We start from the raw sequence: 18569 nt of genomic DNA on the forward strand, positions 1-18569 counted from the left end.
TCGGAACATTTTGGGAAGCTTCATCAACACCCAGAGATCCTCTTTCTCAATGCAATCGGTTTCCGTCAGAGGAAAGTTCAAGGGGTCCTCAATGTGTTGGTAAAATTTCCCAATAATTGGATCCCCTTTTTGTGCCATTATTAAATCAGCATCTGGGGTCTCCTTACTCCACTGGGCAGTTGAGAGCTCATTGTTAGCAAGTGTTTGGGACCTGGTTACAGCAGTGACCTGGATTTCCCCCAACAGGGACTCAATCTCAAGGAGATCCCCCTGGATTGATTTGGTTTTGGCCAACTGATCAGCCAGGTCGTTTCCAGTTTTGTCTGGTCCCTCTATTCCGGAATGACCCTTAATCTTATTCGAATAGATGATCATCCCTTTAGAGGTGACCAGATCATCAATATTTTGAATGAGTTTGCCATGCTTGAGTGGTTTATTATTTGCACACAGCATGCCTCTGGTTTTCCAATTGATCAGGTGCTCCACAAGCCCGTTCCGGACATAATCTGAATCAGTGATTATGACCAGTTCATGGAGTCGGTGTTACACGGCAGTGAGGATGGCCTGGTGAACTGCCATCAACTCCGCCATCTGACTACTGCGGGGACCCATCTTGTACCCAGTGGAGGGTTCCGGGGCATCATCCACCCAGGCACCCCCAACGCCGGCTGCAAGTTCCTTTTTCCAGTTGTTGTCAACATGGTAGGAGCACCACCCGTACACATAAACTGTGGGCATCCCCTGGCACGTGCCTTCTTCATAGACTTTGTGCAGGGAATTCAGGTACGCCTCCATGTTGTCTTGGGTTTTGAGACTTTCGTCCTCAAAACAGTTTTCTCAGGCACAATCATGCAAGACAGCCAAACCTTGCACGAGGGGACTCTTCTTGTTTGGTCATATCTGATGTTGAATTCATTGCCGGAGTTTATGTATCCAAAGGGAGTTCGGGTCCATGTGTACTGCTGCCCCCCAAAGGCGAAGGCCATCTTGTACTGGTCCTCCCTACTGACGGGTACTGTCCAGTATCCATTGGTCAGGTCAATGGCGGTGTACACCTTTGACCCCTGGATCTGGGCCAGCCCCTGGTCAACGTAGAGAAGAGCCCATCGGGACATGTGGACCCGTTTGTTCAGCTCTCTAAGGTCTGCACAAAGTCTCAATTGGCCATTTGGTTTTAAAATCCCCAATACCGGATTATTAAAGGTTCTGTGGAATGGATGAATTATCCCACGGGACTCTAGGTTTTTGATGATTTCTGTAAGGGACTCCATAGACACGAGTGGCAAGCGATATTGCCTCACAAATACAGGAGTTACTTCAGGGTCCGTGGGAATTTAGGTAGAATGTATCTCGGTGCGACCGCAGTCGTACTAGTCCACAGCAAAGATATCTTGAAAATCCAACAAAAGCTTTTGTTCCTCAGTCTCACAGACATCAGCGAGTTTGACCCGTTCTTCAACCATCTGAAGCCTGGAAAGACCTCGGGTTTTGCGATCTCAGCGGCCTCCTCCAGCTGTGTGGAGAGATCTCAGGTGAGGGTGTTGACCTGGAGGGTTTCAGGTAGGAGAGGCACTCATTGTGGACCTGAAATATCACCTCATTCTTCCTGATGTTACAGGTCACCTCTTCCCCCCCGTAAGGTTAGGAAGAGTACACCAGGAAATTCCCCCCTTCCCGGGTGAAGATCCTTTCTGGCAGTATGTCATTGTCACAGTCATAGCAGTCATTGGGGATTGGTCCTATGATTTCATTTTCTAAGTCCATGGAAAAATGCTGGTCATCAACCGCCATTCCAAAAAAGGTGTCTGCGCCCGGAGTGATACTCCTAGGGTCCCTGTTATCCACCAATATTGGAATGGTGTTGTGTTCTAAGTCAACTAATGGTGTTGGGTTTAACCCCAACCCTGGCTGTTGGAGATGAGAATTGAGTTGTACATAAGCGTCCGGGTTTTGGAGTTTCTGTCCTCTCTTAATTTTTAAGTAAAGTGGGAATTGTCAGGTCCAACCTAGGATGGTGATTTCCTCTCCAATTTGAATCTCAACTGCATACGGTAGCAATTGAGCTGACCGAAATGCCTTTTCAGACTTGTCCAAGCCCATAGGGTTGCCCCCTAGTCGGGACAAGGCCTTGTAATTTATGAGGTCCAAATTAATTGTGAACCGATTGAGAATGTCACTGCCTAAATAGAATGCAGAGGGGACATCTCACATGACCCAACAGTTATGCTCTATGCTTTTATCACCTTTGGACATTTTTATAATACACCTGCTAGGCAGGAGATGTTTTGAATTGGGAGTTTCCAGGCCCATTTCCCACTTATCAACCAATTTAAATGTGGGAATGGTCAGATCTTTTGGGAGTTTCCTGAACAATGCTTCGCTGATTAAGCTTTTTCCATTATTCAGGCATACTCTGGCGAGAACAGCTCCTTCCCTCATTTAACTGAATAGGTAGGAACAGCTGTCCACCCATTTTCTGAATATCAGCCAAGCTTTGAGCTGGTTTTTCATCACTTTTTACTACAGGTCTTGGATTTGCGAATTGCGGATCGGTATAAAATGTCAAGGTATTTCCTTCCAGTGTGGAATGCCACTTGAACCTGGAAGGAAGGTTGATTTTCAGAAATGGAGAGTTCCCATCACCAATTTGTTGTCCTACAGCAATTACAGTAATGTCAGGTATATTATTGTTTTTAAAATGGAACTCAATATGGCCAGGTCATTGTTCAACCATGTGGCATGTGCCATTTAAACTGACATAGTTGATGCTTTGTTTCAATTTTATTGGGTGGTTAGCCTGAGTCCAGAGGACCTTGTTCGCACAGTCTATTAGGGGAGACAACGACCGAAGGATGTCATTCTCTAATAAACAGGGGGTTCCCTCTGGAGTCACGACTATTACCGGGTGTTTCACCTTATGTCGCCCAATTTGGATCCACAGATCCACAGTCCCCTCTACGGGAATTTCATTCCCGTCGAAGTTCTGGGCTTGTCCAGGAAGAGGGGTGAGAGGAATTTGGTGTTTCTCCCCTCTTCCTGAATTTAGCTGCTCAAATGCCCTTTTGGACAGAAGAGTGGCTTGGGATCCAGTGCCCACCAGTGCTAAAAAAGCACATTGCCCTTGCACTTGGACGGGGGCATAGAACCTACCTTCTTTCTCCTCCAAGGGGCAAAGGATATGGGCATTTTGAGCAAGCTAGGCGGTTAGTTTCTTTATTTTGGACTGCGACACTGTGGGGTTTTGGAGAGTATTCTGTGTCAGAGTTCAGGAATCTGTAAAGAAAATTTGGCATCCCGAAAAATGCGGGATTTCGGAATCCCCTTTTTCCCTTAGCTCTGTGCTGTCCCCCTTTACCTGGAGACAGTCACTAGAACCAGTTTGCGGGGTAGGATCCCTCAGTGGTCATTATGTTCTCTGGATGATAATTCTGGGGATCAGGGATGGGCGATTCTGAATCAGTCCCCACACCTACCCAGTCTGAATGATGGTCTTTTGGGACCCATTTATCTTTGGGAGGAATTCCCCGTCCCTGGAGGAGAAGAATTTTTTCCCAGAACCCTCCAAAGATTCTTCCCCTTCAAACTGCAGGACACTAACCTCATCCACAAAATGGGTCTTTTTGGTCTTTTTGGTCTCTTTGTTTCTCCTACCCACCCACTCTTCCCTGGGTTGCAGATTTTTGGAGGCAGGAGATTTTAGTTCCGGTTCTGGGTTTCTATGGGCTTTTCACAGGTGAGGAAGCAAGCTTTCTCTAGGGCTTTGCATCCCCCTTCCTCCTTTGCCTCCTCCTCTGGAGCCGGTTGGTTATCAGGGTTCTCTCCCCGTCATTGTTTCTTGGTTTGAGTTATTCAGGGCCGCCATGTTCATCTGAGGTTTCTGCTTAGCCCTCAATGTATGACTCAGATCCTGAGTTAGGCTCTAGACCTGGCGCTCCAGTTGGGACACCCGATCTGGCTGGTATTGGGGACTTGTGTCAAATCTGGGTGGTTCTCGGGAAGGGTAACTATCCCTTCTTCCGGAATAACCTGGGTACTGAGGGTTTCCCTGGTAGCCCACCACCCTTGGCCTCCCCTCTCCCGTATTTGGTGGTCTGGGCTCCTGAAAGTGGGGAGAGTAAGGAGGGTTGTCCTGGATTTTGGAATTTTGAGGGTACCAGGGGAAGAAACTTAACCCAGGATTTGGAGGCTTACTGCCCTCCTGAGGAAAGTTTGGAGGGAAGTTCCATGAGGCCGTACTCACCTGATTGGACCCCCCCGAGCCAAGATGGGTCTGTTGCCCTTGTACCTAGGGCTGATGTAACTGGCAGAGTTAGGGAGCACATTTGCAGGGGTACCCTACCTGACTCCCACCTGTTTCTGATTGGTCAGAGGGTCTTCTCTGCCTCTGAATTGGCTGGTTTTGGGAAGGTGTATTTTTAGGCCCACCCATTTCTAAGTCCAAAATGGGGGCAACCTTCACCTCTGCCACCTTGGCAGCAGCAGGGGTGTTGCTTGGTTTGGGGTTTTTGGTTGGGTTTTTGTTTTCTACAAGTTTTTGGACCTCGTAGATCCGGCTAGCTTGCTCTATTACCCAGTCCAGGGTCCTGTCATCATGGAAATTCCTTACCAACTGTGTCATGATGTATTTTGGGAGTGCATGAAAATAGGTATTTAGAAATTCCCTAATATCCGTGCGCACCCTCCCAGTAGTTTGCGCAAAGGCCCGTTTTAGCTCCTGAACAAATTCTCTTGGGGCTTGATCCTCTCCACACTGCAGACTGTGGGCTGCCTTGCAGGCCTCCTGGGGGTTTCTGTGCCTGGAGAAGTGCTTCACGATGGCCGCCTTGTAGGTGGACCACCTTGAATGGTTTTGATCCTCCAGCCCAGCAAAGAAGCTAGAGTACTCTGGAGAGAACGTCCATTTTGCAATTTCTATACAATTCTGGTTATTATTAATGTCAAAAGATGTCATCATCTGTTCATATAGCTCCAGATGCTTCCAGACAGAATATTTGGCATTCTTGTGGTACAAAGTCATGAAACGCCTGATAGCTTTAATCTGTTTAATGGGGTCTTTCACCAGAGTCCTCTTTTGTTTGTTAGCCTTCTTTTGCCGCTGCACCCGAGTCCATTTACCCTCAGACTCAGAGCTGTTGCTATTTGAGGTCCCATTCCTATCTTCGAGGCACTCCATTAATCTTTGAGCTTGTGAGCCTCCCCCAGAATGATGGGGCCTAGTCTCATCTCCCCTGTTGTGCTTTAGGCTCTCTGGGTCACTCCCCTTGGACTTCCTCTTTCACACATGAGACTAGTCTTCTGACTCCTCCCTGCTTCCAGGGTTGGTGGAGAAATCCCCTCCCCCATCTCCCTGATTGGGTGGAGGTTTTCAGAATACTATTTTGTTCATGGTTTGTTCATGCTCTTTTTTCTCTGCAAATCAAACCAAATGGTCCCTTTGTAGTTGATGTTTCTTCAAGTCTATCTCCCTGATTTTCTCCTTATTGGAGTCTTCCTGGTCAGATACATCAGCCATAATATTTTTAACCTGTGCAGGGATGCCCGTCCATCAATCTCTGATGGGTGGTGGCCTGCCTGCTCAATCATGCTGGGCCTACTTGAGTCTGACTGCCTCATGGTCCCCGGTTCTTGTGAACTGGTGGACATGAAGTCAGCAGTGCCTTGTGCATACAATGTGGAAAATGGGTATGAGGTCCTTAGTACAGAGGGCATCACACTGTGATCAGGGATAGCCCTGTCCCTCTCTTCTTGTTCGGGGTCCCTCAAATTTTGATCCAACCTAACACGCTCTTTTTCTAATAGCTCAAGTTTCTCATTCTCAGCCCCTATCTCCTGATGGTAGGCAACGGCCTGAGTCTTTTGCTCTGCTATCAATGCTTGACTTACCTCTATCACCTTCCCTTGTGCTGCTACCTGGCTCTCGAATCCCCTGTTCTCATCACAAAGGGCCTCATTTCTTTTCTGCGCCTCTTGTATTGCTTGGGAACACTCAGACCATTTTTGTTGCAGGAGATGAATCTCCTGTCTCTGCACAGCTTTGGCCTGGGTGGTCTCTTCTAGATCACCTTGTACTTGTTGCATCTGCTCCATTCAATCTGCATACTCAGATTTTAGGTCACAATAAAAACGCTTTTTATATTTATTTCAGATTCTACTTTGAGAAGGCACCCACCCCGTCTCACACCCACCTTAACAAATCCCCCGTGTCGCAATGGACTATGAACCAGGCCGTTGTGTAACAATGAAATATTTCTGGGGCGTGGCTTGGAGCGCCATCGATGTGGTCGCTCCCTTGAGGCCGCCCATGGGATGTCCGCCACCGCCAAATTCAAGCGGTTCTGACCGAGTATCCAAGTCGCCAATGCCATCTACAGCGATCGGAACCGATGAGGCACAACCTGGCTTACAATGACCCCCGAACGCTGGAGCGTTCTCCTAGAACTTAGCGACCGAACCGCTCCCCGTCGCCATTCGAAGAAACCAAGATGGCGGCCGCGCCGGAACTCAACAACATACTGCGAACCTGATGGTGACGGGCTTCAGGGGGACCGATGAGGAGTAGCAGACGGACCTGCCAACACGGATCAGGCCAGATCGTGCCGGGGTTGCCCAGAGAACATGTAAGAACTTCATCGGGGGCTGCACTCGGCCAGGTCGACAGGGGAAATACGGAGGCCACGAGATAAGCCCCGAGAGCCACCCAGAGAAGCTCGACCTCGCGGGCCCTCCCTTCACGCACCACTCAGTGCTTCCTGGGGCGCCCCGGCCCACTCATCCAGCTAGCGACCCAGACTACTGCGGAATCACAGCTACTCCGACTTCTCACTCGCACTCCCATGCTTGAACTCTCCTAGGCGGCTGGCGCACAGCTTTGGCCCCGCCGCAACTCTTCCAGCCAAGACCCCCAAACACGATCATCATGTCTAGGCAAACGAAGGTTGGCAAGGGCGCAGATATCTCCACCATGCTCACTACACTAGATAAAAGCAAGAAGCAAGAGCCCCCCAAACTCACCCCACAGAAACAACAGGAGGACGGGGGAGCCCTCGCTACCAAAGGGGACCTGATAAGCCTTCATGGCGGACATCAAGTCGGAGTTCCGCTCATGCCTATCAGAACTCACCACCAAAATCGAACAGACAGACCAAAGGGTTACGGAGGCCGAACAGAGGCTCGGAGAAATCGAAGACCACTCGCGGGACCACGCTACCACTCTAGGGGAAATGCGAAGAGCCATTGACTCCCTGCATCAGAAATGCGAGATCCTGGAGTTTAAACATGAGGACCTTGAAAATAGGGCGCGCCGCAATAATCTCCGCATTCGGGGGGGTCCCAACCTCCGTCCCCGACAACAAACTAGCGGACTACGTGGGACGCTTCTTTGAGGCCCTCCTCCCAGACCTGGATAAATCTCAGCTCTTGCTAGATCGCACCCATTGACTTCGCCCGCGTCGTGGGGCAGTCTCTGACCCCCCCCCCAGATGTCATTACGAGGGTCCACTTCTTCACAACCAAGGAAGCGATTTCGGCGATCAGCCGCCAAGGGGAGGAAATTACGTTTCAGAGCACGCCACTCCAAATATATCAGGACCTCTCACCACTCACCCTTCAGAAAAGAAGAGCACTCCGACCCCTGGCACTGTTCCTTCAGGAGCAGCAAGTCTGCTACAGATGGCTGTTTCCAGCGGCTCTACAATTCACATATAAAGGCACCCTACGCCGGATCAGTCACTTGGAGGATGCGGAGAGGATCATGCATCCAACTTCGCCCCAGGAACTCTCCACACCAACCCCGGAGGGAGCTGAGGACTCCGGGCCGCTTTCCTCCCAAAACCTAACTGTACGCCATGGTCATCAACCCAGCGGATCAACAAAAAGAGATGAGCAATGGCGCCCCCCGCACCTCCAGGTTCCAACTGCATCTTTCCCTGGTCTCCTCTGACCCGGCCTGAATTCGGACCCGCCACATAACGCCTAGTCTGACGAGCCTCGAGGGAGGAGACGGCGGACCATACCCACGGTTCATACCCACTCCAAGGACACTTTCCAACTTTCGTTCCTTGGAAACCCACAGTACTTGATACGCGATGGGACAACCGGCCCCGTTGGCCAAGGGTATGCCCGTACTTACAATGTCGGTCTACCCACCAGTTAAAGTTGCGGCCCCCCGTTGGGGTCCGCGTTAAAACCTCAAGTGCAGGATGGTACTACAAGATCTCATGACGAACATGGCAGCTGAACCACCGACCCAAACACCCCCCCCCAACTCAAGAGATAGAGAATGGGACACCTCTGGACCACCAAGTTCTGCGAATCCTCTCCCTAAATGTTAACGTACTGAACTCCCCTAACAAACGAAAGGCAATCTTATTAAAGCTCCAGGACGAAAACGCTGCGATAGCGATGCTCCAAGAGACCCACTTGCTGCCGGCGGACGTGACCCGGCTTCGTTCTCGATCATTCCCGCTTCAATTTTTTGCCTCCGGCCCAAGCAAAAAGGGGGGCACGGCGATTCTCTTCAGAAAAGACTTGAACCCGCAAATCCTGGAAACAAAAACATGCCCGGAAGGCCGGGACAAACCACACATAGCCTTACACAAAAGCACACAACGTATACCGACCGGATACCACACCAACAAGATCAGCGAACGGTGTAAACCGAACTGAAGCTGCCAACAGCACATCACAGCTCCCTTGCTCTTTCTCCAGACTTTGTCCCACTAACGTACGCCAACCGACCCCCTTTTTATCAGATCGGCCAAAGCACCAGGGGACCACTCCAGTGGTGATAGTGCGCAGTATAAATATCCTTTAACAATAACATTTGTCTATTAGGCTTCCAAAATGGCTAGCTCGTTTGTTTTAGGCCCTGTGACCAGCACCAATGGCTTTGTTTGTCTTCTTCCTCATGTTTGTTGCTAGGTACGACCATATATTGCCATTGTCTTTCACAGGCTCTGCACAGAGCTCACAAAGTCAGGATAAATTAATGGGAACCATTTTTGGTTGGATAAAAGTATCTAATACGTGTCCTAATCCACATTTCTGTGCGTGCAATGTCACGCGAGGGAATTGTATGACTATCCAGGATTGGATGGGCACCAATTCTTTGAATGTCTGAGAGCCAGTGATTGGTAGATTCGTCAATCCCTCAGCCCTGCAGATGTGAGTGCCTTATGGTGGTTCACAGCCATTCTTTAGTCGAACACTGGGAAAAGATGCAAAGCAAGGCATTGTTTAAAAACAATATTTTAGCTGCAGCCGGCCGCACAGGAGGTGGAAAACACAATTGCAAACAAAATGTGCATGTTTTGCAGCCACTAAAAACACTGACAAGGCCTGAGATGAAGATTTCAAGTACTAGAAAATAACCTACAACTTTTGTTAAAATTGGGAACTGCTTAACTTCCTGAGGAGAAAGAAAAACACAGTTTCAAGAAAGGAAACATGTATATTTTATGCTGCTGCGTTTTCGGGGAAAATGTAAAAGGAGGGGGACAGGAAAATGTACATTTTAAAAGCTAAAAGTGTGAATAGGATTCCATTAAAGGAAGCTAGAAATAAACTCTTGACATGTGTATTCTGCTCATGCCACTTCCCCAAAATGAGATGTGAAAACAGATATCATGCTTTCTCACAGAGATGAACAAGAACTTGACCGTAAATCCTAAGCCGGCGTTTATGGGTTGCATCTGTGTCTAGTGGGTTTAAGATAATGCACTAATGAGGGTTCTGCAGATCAGTGGTGCTTAACCTGATCTCCCAGGCCTCTCTTGAAAGAAGGAATCCTGATACTTGGAAAAATAAAGTTTATAGGAAAATCTAACAGACCTGGGAATTGTCCGAAGGGGCAGGACAGAAGTCCTAAAACGCAGAGGAACGGCAATCCATTTAGGGATACCAAAACGATTTTGCTAATGTGAGGTTTAATTACACAAATTAGTATTTTGAGGCATACAAATGACGCTCATTACACAAAGAGAGTTCCCTGTGGCAAAGAAATGCTTGAAATATTTTCAGAAGCAAACCATTACTTCGAACCAGGGAATTAAATAGTTATGAGGCTAACTCAAATTAATTGTTTACCTCAAGTTGCATATTTAAATAGTTATCAACTGCTGCAGACTGCAAAAAGTTAGTCCCTTACATATATGCAGAAATAATGTATTATTTGACAAAAGTAAAAGAAGCATCCTAAGAAAAGAACACCCCTCTGCCCCCCGAGGAAAGTGAGAACAGTAGGAAAATATATGTCAAATATACATCAATACTCAGAGTGCGGACAGTGGATAAAACCCTAAATAACCTGAATATAAACAAACAGGACAGTTTGTGTGGCTTTAAGCAATGGCCACCTTCTTTATTCCTCATAGTCCTCCTGATCTAGAACATCATATTCTAGCCAGGAGTGGAAAAACAAATTCCTGTATAAGAAAACAGCTAATTCAAAATATCATACAAAAAAACATTCTCATGAAGTAGAAATCAGGCTTAGCTGGGATCCTACTTACTAACATAGTCTGACTAGTCTAAACAACACCTCTACTGAATTTAAAGGTAAGGCGTGGCCCTGCTACGAATTAATCTTTTAGGCAAAATCTAAACTCAGACGGATGCAGCATCACTTAAGAACCAACAGCATGCTATGTACATTTCGGCGGTGAGGATAAATAAACCACCTTCGTCAGGACCAAAACTCATAAACCACCTTCGTCAGGACCAAAACTCAGAGTGACCCTGTATACAAATAAAGATGCAAAAATTTAAATTGAAGGTTAAAATGAAGTCTTTTTATGTCAAGACAAGCTGCCTCAAAACTCTAACTCACATGGTGAATCCACTCACCAAAACCACAAAACTTCACGGGACATCAGGGATGGCATCAGACAATCAAAGGTACAAAGACTGTGTACAGCAAATACTTGACAAGTGCATATGCTGCTGCAAAAAAAGTAGAAGGCAGAGGTCAGGAACTGCATCAGTTCCGAGTGATATCATGAAGCCAACTAGTAAAACTACATCCTACCGGAATACATTGAAAAGGAGGACTCAATCATAGGGCAAATACTATGAGGCGGCAGAGCCATGTTACCTGTAAACATGAGGACAATGTGTTATGTTGATGTTGTGTTTTCATTTGTCTGGGTTCCAGAACCTGTCGCAGGCTCTGGAACCATTTCAGTTATGGAGGTGAGCTGGGCTGGGTGCCTGCTGCTCGCTTCGCTATATACTTAATAATATATCTGCCACTCTCCTACTTGTGTCCGGTTGCCAAACTAAACACTGGCGACGAGGATATCCAGCTCCAGGTGGTGTGGAAGCTGGAGAGGATTGAAGATCCGCCCACTGCTAACGGCAGAAGGCCTTCTTAGGGTGCTCAGCCCATCGTGAGGAGGAGGTCTGAGAGCAGAGCAGCAGGCACAGCGGCCATCCATGACTCTCAGGTAAGAGCGGAAACGTGGGGCAGTTGAAGGGGAGCGAGGGCCAGATCACGCCAAATCCAACCCCACTTGCACGCACAAGCGGTACGCAGCGCGAGGACAAGCAGCTGCGAGGTATGCTAGGCCCCGCCCACCTCTTTGTTGTCATGTTGCCCTGGCAATGCAGCGCGCCGCCGGAGACAGCCCTAGCTGCATCGAGTGAAGAGAGAGCCCGACAGAGGAAGGCTACAGTGTCACGACGCATGTATCTCATGTTAGGAGGTGCTTACAAGCACAGGAACAATTTCATTAGTGCTGGGCCTACAGCAGACGCTTCAGGCAACTTGAAAGGACCCAAACATATATAAAAAAAAAGAGGAGGATCATGTATCACCACTAAGAGCCTCACATTTCAGTGTCAGAGCCTTGGAGAGCTTCACACCAGCTCAATTAGAGAGTACCATATAAACAAACATTGCCAACGTGTTGGTTGGTGACCAAGAGGCAGAGACAATGGCTGCTGCCATCCCACCACCCTCTCCTTTCCTGGCAGAACGTGGAACTCCTCCCATCAGGTGGGAAAGATGGAAGAGGATGTTTGAAAATTACCTTGTGGCCATAGGGGGTGACAGATTTGGCGCAGCCAGAAGGAAGGCTCTACTGCTGCATAACCTGGGCCCTGAAGGTCGCTGTGTATTTGATGGCCTTGTAGGTCAATCGGAGGGGGAGCAGGGGTCCTCAATGAATACACAGCAGCAATCAAAAAGATTGAGGACCACTTCGAGCCTAAAAAGAATGTTACTTTCGAGAGGCACAAGTTTTTTCAACGGAGCCAACATAATGCTGAATCGGTGAAAACCCATGTAGCTTCATTAAGGACATTGAGTCACACCTGTGAGTTCGGGGAGCTAACCGACTCTTTGATTAGGGAGCAGCTGGTCAGGTGCACCAACAACCCAAGGATGCAGGAAAAGTTGCTGGACAGGGATATGTCATTGGAGCGGGCTATGGCACTCACACGCAGTATAGAACAAACCTCACAATATATGAAGGAAATGAAAGTGGGAAAACAAGTGATGCAGGAAGTTTGTGCAGTTGCTCCAAAGACAAAGTTACCTGGTCAAGGCATAAGGAAGGAGTGGGGGGGACAGAAGTGTTGTAAGTGTGGGAGCTCAAGGCACGTGACGAATAGTGCATTCTGTCCAGCCAAATCTGCAGAGTGTTTCAAGTGCAAACGTAAAGTTCACTTTGCACACATGTGCAGGGAGTCAAGTATAAACATGGTGGAGCAGAGGGATTCAATAATGATCCCAGTCTTCAAGAGTGGTTGTGACACCCAGTCAAGAGAGCACATCACGTCATGTGTTGGAAATTTCTGCAGTCTCGGGCGAGTAGTCCCGTGGACAACTTCAAGGTGGATGGATGCAGTTTAAAAATGAAAGTTGATTCGGCTTCGCCTTGGACCATCGTGTCAGAAGACCTATTCAAGAATAAGTTAAGCAAGAGTGTACAGGACATATTACCAGCCAAAGTGCAGCCATGCGGATATGGAGAGACAGCCATTGACCTGTTAGGTGAATTCCAAGGTAAAGTGTGGTACAAAGGAAGGGAGTGCAGATCTGACAATTTGGTTGCAAAGAAAGGCACCTTGCTTTTAGGATGGGAGGAACAAAGGAAATTGGGTGTGACAATCCAAGCAAGTGCAGAGACTCCTGTCACCATAGCCGAAGTAAGTGACAAGTGGTCCAGGGAGTTTCCAGAGGTGCTCACGGAAAGTTTAGGGAAACTAAGAGATTTTGAACATGACGTTAAACTAAAGGCCAAAGCACAACCAGTAGTTCACAAAGTGAGGCCGGTGCCACTGAAGATGAGGCAGCAACTCCATGAAGAGTTGGCCAATCGTCTCCGGAATGGTGTAATTGAACGCATCCAAGGGAGGGAATGGCTGTCCCCAGTGGGCCTGGTAGCCAAGAGATATGGGAAGTTGAGACTGTGCGTTGATCTCAGGGAACTTAACAAAAATATCCTTGTCGAAAGACATCCCTTGCCGATTATTTCGGAGACTCTAGCAACATTGGGAGAATCCAGTTGGTTTTCTGTCATCAATCTCTCTGCTGCATTCCATCAAGTGCCACTGTCGAAGAAGAGTCAAGATGTCACAGCATTTATAACTCCTGAAGGAACATTTAAGTACTTGCGAATGCCGTTTGATTTGGCGTCAGCTGCCTCAGTATTTCAGAGAATGATGGAGGAAGTGTTAAGAGGGATGGCGAATGTGGTGGTCTTTCAGGATGACATACTTATGTTTGCTGAGAGTGAAGGACAACATGACACTTTGCTGAGGTCTGTGCTGGAGAGATTGAGGAATGCTGGTTTCACCGTGCAAAGCAATAAGTGTAGGATTGGTATAAGAGAAGTAGAGTACTTAGGGCACAAAATTTCAGGTGAAGGTGTTTCACCCAAGTTTAGTCTGGTATGCAAGGCTTCGGCGCCTATGGACAAAGAACAATTGAGATCTTTTATGGGTAGGGCCGAATTCTACCATAAGTTTGTAAATAATGTTGTCATCATTTCCAGTCCATTGAGGGAGTTAATGAAAAAAGGTGTCAATGTTAACTGGTCCGAGGAATGTCAGCAAGCATTCATGAGAATTAAAGAGGGGATTGGTAATGCACCATCGTTGGGAGGTTTTGTGTGTGGTAGGACAACGGTATTATCAGTGGATATGGGTTTGTTGGGATTGGGAGCCTCACTGTTGCAGATTGATTCAGGGAAGGAAGAGCATATCATTGCTTTCGCTTCAAGACCATTAGGGGGTGCCGAGAGGAATTACTCCATTATTGAAAGGGAAGCTTTAGCAGTATATTGGGCAGTAGCTCACTTCAAGTTTTTTTTTTGTGGGGCCAGGAGTTTTTGGTCAAGACAGATCACAAACCCCTTGTACAGTTGATGAATAGTGAAGGTTGGGTGAGGGGATCTCCCAGGATTTCTAGGTGGATGCTTGGTCTACAAGGATGCAGTTTCAGGATGTGCTAAGTGCCGGGCAGGGAGAACGTTGTAGCAGATTGTCTTTCACGCTTACCAATGGAGGAGGTGGGAGAAGTTGGGATTCCCAGGAGGAGGACATGACAATTGCAAACATTGTGGGAGGTGCTGTGGATAAGGAAGAGTGGACAATAGCGGGTGGAGAGGATGTGACACTGATTAGAGTGAAGGAATGGACGGTAGGAGGATGGCCTAAGAGAGAAAAGTTGGACAGGAATTTTGATCTTTTTTTGAAGTAAAGGAGGAGTTGAGTTTATCGGAGGATGGCTGTAGAATAAGGAGAGGTTCTAAAGTTATTCCCCCTGAGGGTGTTACGAGTAGATTGATCAACGTATCTCATCAGGGCCATCTCGGGATGGGGGGGAACGAAAAGACTTTTGATGCAATCGTTTTGGTGGCCGGGTATGGACAGCAAGGTGTATAGGAAGGTTCTCCAATGTAGGGAGTGTGAGATGAGTGACAAAAATAAGCTTGTGAGAGAGATCCCTCTCTCTCCTGTGCAGGTTCCGAGTGAACCCTGGAAGAAGGTAGCTGTGGATCTTAGGGGTCCCATCCAAGGGTTGGGGGATGGCTTTAGGTTTGTAGTGGTGATGGTTGATTACCACACAAAGTGGTTAGAGTGGAAGGCTCTGAGGGAGGCCAGCACAGGAGAATTGTTAGAGAGGGTTTTCTGTCCGAAATTATTATGGACAATGGAGTTCAATTTTGCTTGGAAAGGATGAAATTGTTTCTAGTACGGTAAGGTATTCGACATTTACGCACAGCGTTATACCACCCTAGGGCAAATGGTTTAGTAGAAAGGGCCAACAGGTTTCTCCAAGGTGGTATACAGTTGACACTCAGGTCTGGGCTACCCTGGATGGAGGTCTTAAAGGAAATGGTTTAGAATTACTGCATCACACCTCATTCCATCACCAAGATTTCTTGAAGGGTCGTCAGCCAGCTACAAAGTTGGGTTACTAGTCATTTGGTCGAAAACCAAATGGTCGAATGACCATTTGATCGAAGTAAAATGGTCGAAAAAAAAGGTCGAATGTTTATTTTTATTTTTTAAAACTTAAAAAAAAAAAATAAATAAATAAAAAAATCGACCTTTTTTTTCCGACCATTTTGATTCGATCAAATGGTCATTCGACCATTTATTTTCAACCATTTGACCGGACACCACAAAGTTGTGCCCTGGTTGTTAAGGTTTATCAGGGTGTGTGGAGGTTGATCGAGAGGAGGACATGAGATTGATTGTGAAGACTCAGGATGAGTACAAACAAACCTTTGACATTGCAGATTGCAGCTAATGTAAAGGTGCAGGAGTGGGATGTGGGGGAATTTGTTTTGTTGATAAAAAATCCCAGATTTAGGTCTAAGTGCATGTAGAGTAAGTTTTTGGGCCCCAAGAGGATCACAGCTGTTCGGGATGGTGTTGTGATTGTAGAAGGGGGAGAGGTTTGGTCTAAAGGGAGATTAGTCAAGTGTGATGCAGGGATGAGAGATGCGGCTGCTGTAGAGGAGTATGACTCTAAGGTGGATGTGGAGGAGGATGTAGTGTTTGACAAGACTGGTGGAGTTGGTGGTCAGATCACGGATTTACCAAAAGGAAGGACCAAGAAGATGCCATTTGTTTCAGAGACTTTTTTTGTGATTAATGTTTTGATTGATATAAGGTGGAGATGTGTTATGTTGATGTTGTGTTTTCATTTGTCCAAGTTCCAGAACCTGTCCTGTGGCTCACTTATGGAGCTATATACTTAATACAATATCTGCCACTCTCCTGCTTGTGTCCGGTTGCCAAACTCAACACAATGTCAGCCGGAAATAGAATCACGGGTGAAGAACAAAGAACGGGGCTCAAGACAAAAAAGGGGGCTCACATGGAAGTGGTGAAAACTATTCAAAATTGCCAAATATGTCAAATACCTTGCTGCGTGTGCTGGAACGCTAAAATCACTAACCACGTTAGTTCTGTAGCGCGGTGAAGGAAAGCATAGGTGTTTCCAATCAAGTCCGAAATTAAAGGACGTAAAGTCTTACTTACTACGTGACAAACATATGATGTCATAAAGGGGCCTCAGAGGTGGGCTGGCCCATGGAAGCGAGCCAATGGAATGCTCTTACTCCCGTCTTGGCATAGAGATAGAATGCCTCTGGAAGCCAGACGGCTCTGAACACGCTAACTTAAATATAAAGTGTGGAGGAACGTTGCCTGCAGCGTGGAAAATGCTGCGGGTATGCCAAGGGAAAGATACACTCAAATATGAAGGCTCCCAGGTGTGATGTCTACGTGATAAGCATCACGTGGGCAAAGGAATAAAGGTGAGGGGAAAGACTGCGAAGGCCGGTTGCCGCTCTGACACCAGAGCTACCGTGTCAGTATCTGTCTGTTCCGCGCTTGCCCACGCTGCGCCTCACACACCTGCAGGCCCGGCCCCCAGATCGCCAGGCCCCTCATCACACTGGCGACAAGTTGGAAGACAAATGCCCACCCAGCACAGCCCTACCGCAGTGGGTCACGCCCGACCCATACATGCTCCAGGCACCCCAGGGCCCACTGACCCGTGTCGCGCCCATCCCCCCACATTGTCTGGGCGGTGACAACACATCGGCCAGCCCCAGAACGCAGCAGCAGGAGAGGCGAGCCACACCACTCTGCATCCGCGATCCAGGTACCCCCAGGGCCCGCTGATTGTTATCGCGCCCTCTCAGCCAGGTGCCTGAGTACTGGAAAAAAAGAAAGAAAAAATTCAGCCCCATGCACCCAGCAACCCACAGGCCGGTGCAGAAGGCCCAACACACATGTGGAACCTGGCCACACGGATGCGAATGCTCCACAGGCGGCAGCACCCATGGCGTAAACACAGTGGGACTCCCAAGGCCCCATGCAAAGCCCAGGGACACTCCTCAGGACGCCCAGAGCTACCTAATGACTCTGAGAGGCAACCAAGGCCAGGACCACACAGTGGGAGCACCCGTATCAGGCGGCCGACTCACGACACAAAAGCACAAGCCACAGCCAACGTCCCCACTGGCAAGGACTCTTCTTTTCCTGCTTAGCCACCCGGGACATCGCCCACACACAGCCAAAACCACGCAATTGGGCCCCAACCCCACAGCACTGCGAGGCACGAGCAAGGACACTACTGGTGCACGAACGAAGACACATGGCAAGCATACCCTGTGCACCTTGGAACATGGCTGACAACTTCACAGCAACACCACAGAGGCAACAAGGTCAAAATCCCGACACCAGCACATGGCTAGACACCACACAGGGGACCTTCATGAAACCTTTTCACCCCTTGGGGACCTGCACAGGGCTCCGCTAGGAGCTCTGGAACCAGCAGTTCAAGTTGAGTACCAAGACACGAGACAACACCAGCGAGAAGAAGAGAACCTTCCTCATGCTCAATTTGGGCACCATGGCCCTTCGACTGTTTAATGCATCTAAAGTCAGCCCTGACTTTGAAAGGCTCAAAATGAGCCAAGCCAGACAGCGCCCGCAGGAGAACATCGATGTCTTCCACAGCAGACTGCGGGAAATGGCCCTCAGCTATAACTTCCCGGATGAAGAGTTTGCGTTGAGGCAACAGGTAATACACGGACTATCCTCAGACAAGCTCCGGCAGTCCATCCTATTGAAGACAAACCTGCAACTGGACACCATCCTATCCATTGGGCGACTGCCTGAAAGAACCGACGAGCACGTGTCTCGAGATGGAGCAGATAATCAGCCGTCTGTCATTGGACACCGAAACATCACACAACAGCATGACCATGGTCAATGGCCTGCGGCAGCACAGACCCTGCCAAGGGCAGCCAGCCACCTGACCGAAAAGCTGCAGCTGCCTATGGTCTAGCGGACAGCAGCATAGAGGCGAACCCTACCCGGCATATGGCACAACTTGCCACAAATGCATTCATTATGCCAAACCATTATGCATCGGTGTGCCTGAGTTCCCAAAAGGCCAGGGATCACTTGCCCGTAGGAACACCCTGGACTGGAAAAATGATGCAAGGCCCTGTGGCGTACAACCAGACCACTCAAGACAGCATGACTGCCGGTAGAGGAGACAGCCATGCAAAGCACGAGAAGGCAGGAAAGGACGGGCTCAA

The 18569-nt window shown here is 48.3% G+C and overlaps 1 long non-coding RNA gene across 1 annotated transcript in view; it reads left to right on the forward strand.

Moving 5' to 3' along the window:
- Positions 1-18569, forward strand: part of LOC138510939 (uncharacterized) — a 309116-nt gene that overhangs the window by 139144 nt on the left and 151403 nt on the right. The gene's annotated exons all lie outside the window — the stretch shown is intronic.

This window comes from Ambystoma mexicanum, chromosome 6p (assembly GCF_040938575.1).
Source record: "Ambystoma mexicanum isolate Mex_15411 chromosome 6p, UKY_AmexF1_1, whole genome shotgun sequence".
NCBI classification, from domain to species: domain Eukaryota; kingdom Metazoa; phylum Chordata; class Amphibia; order Caudata; family Ambystomatidae; genus Ambystoma; species Ambystoma mexicanum.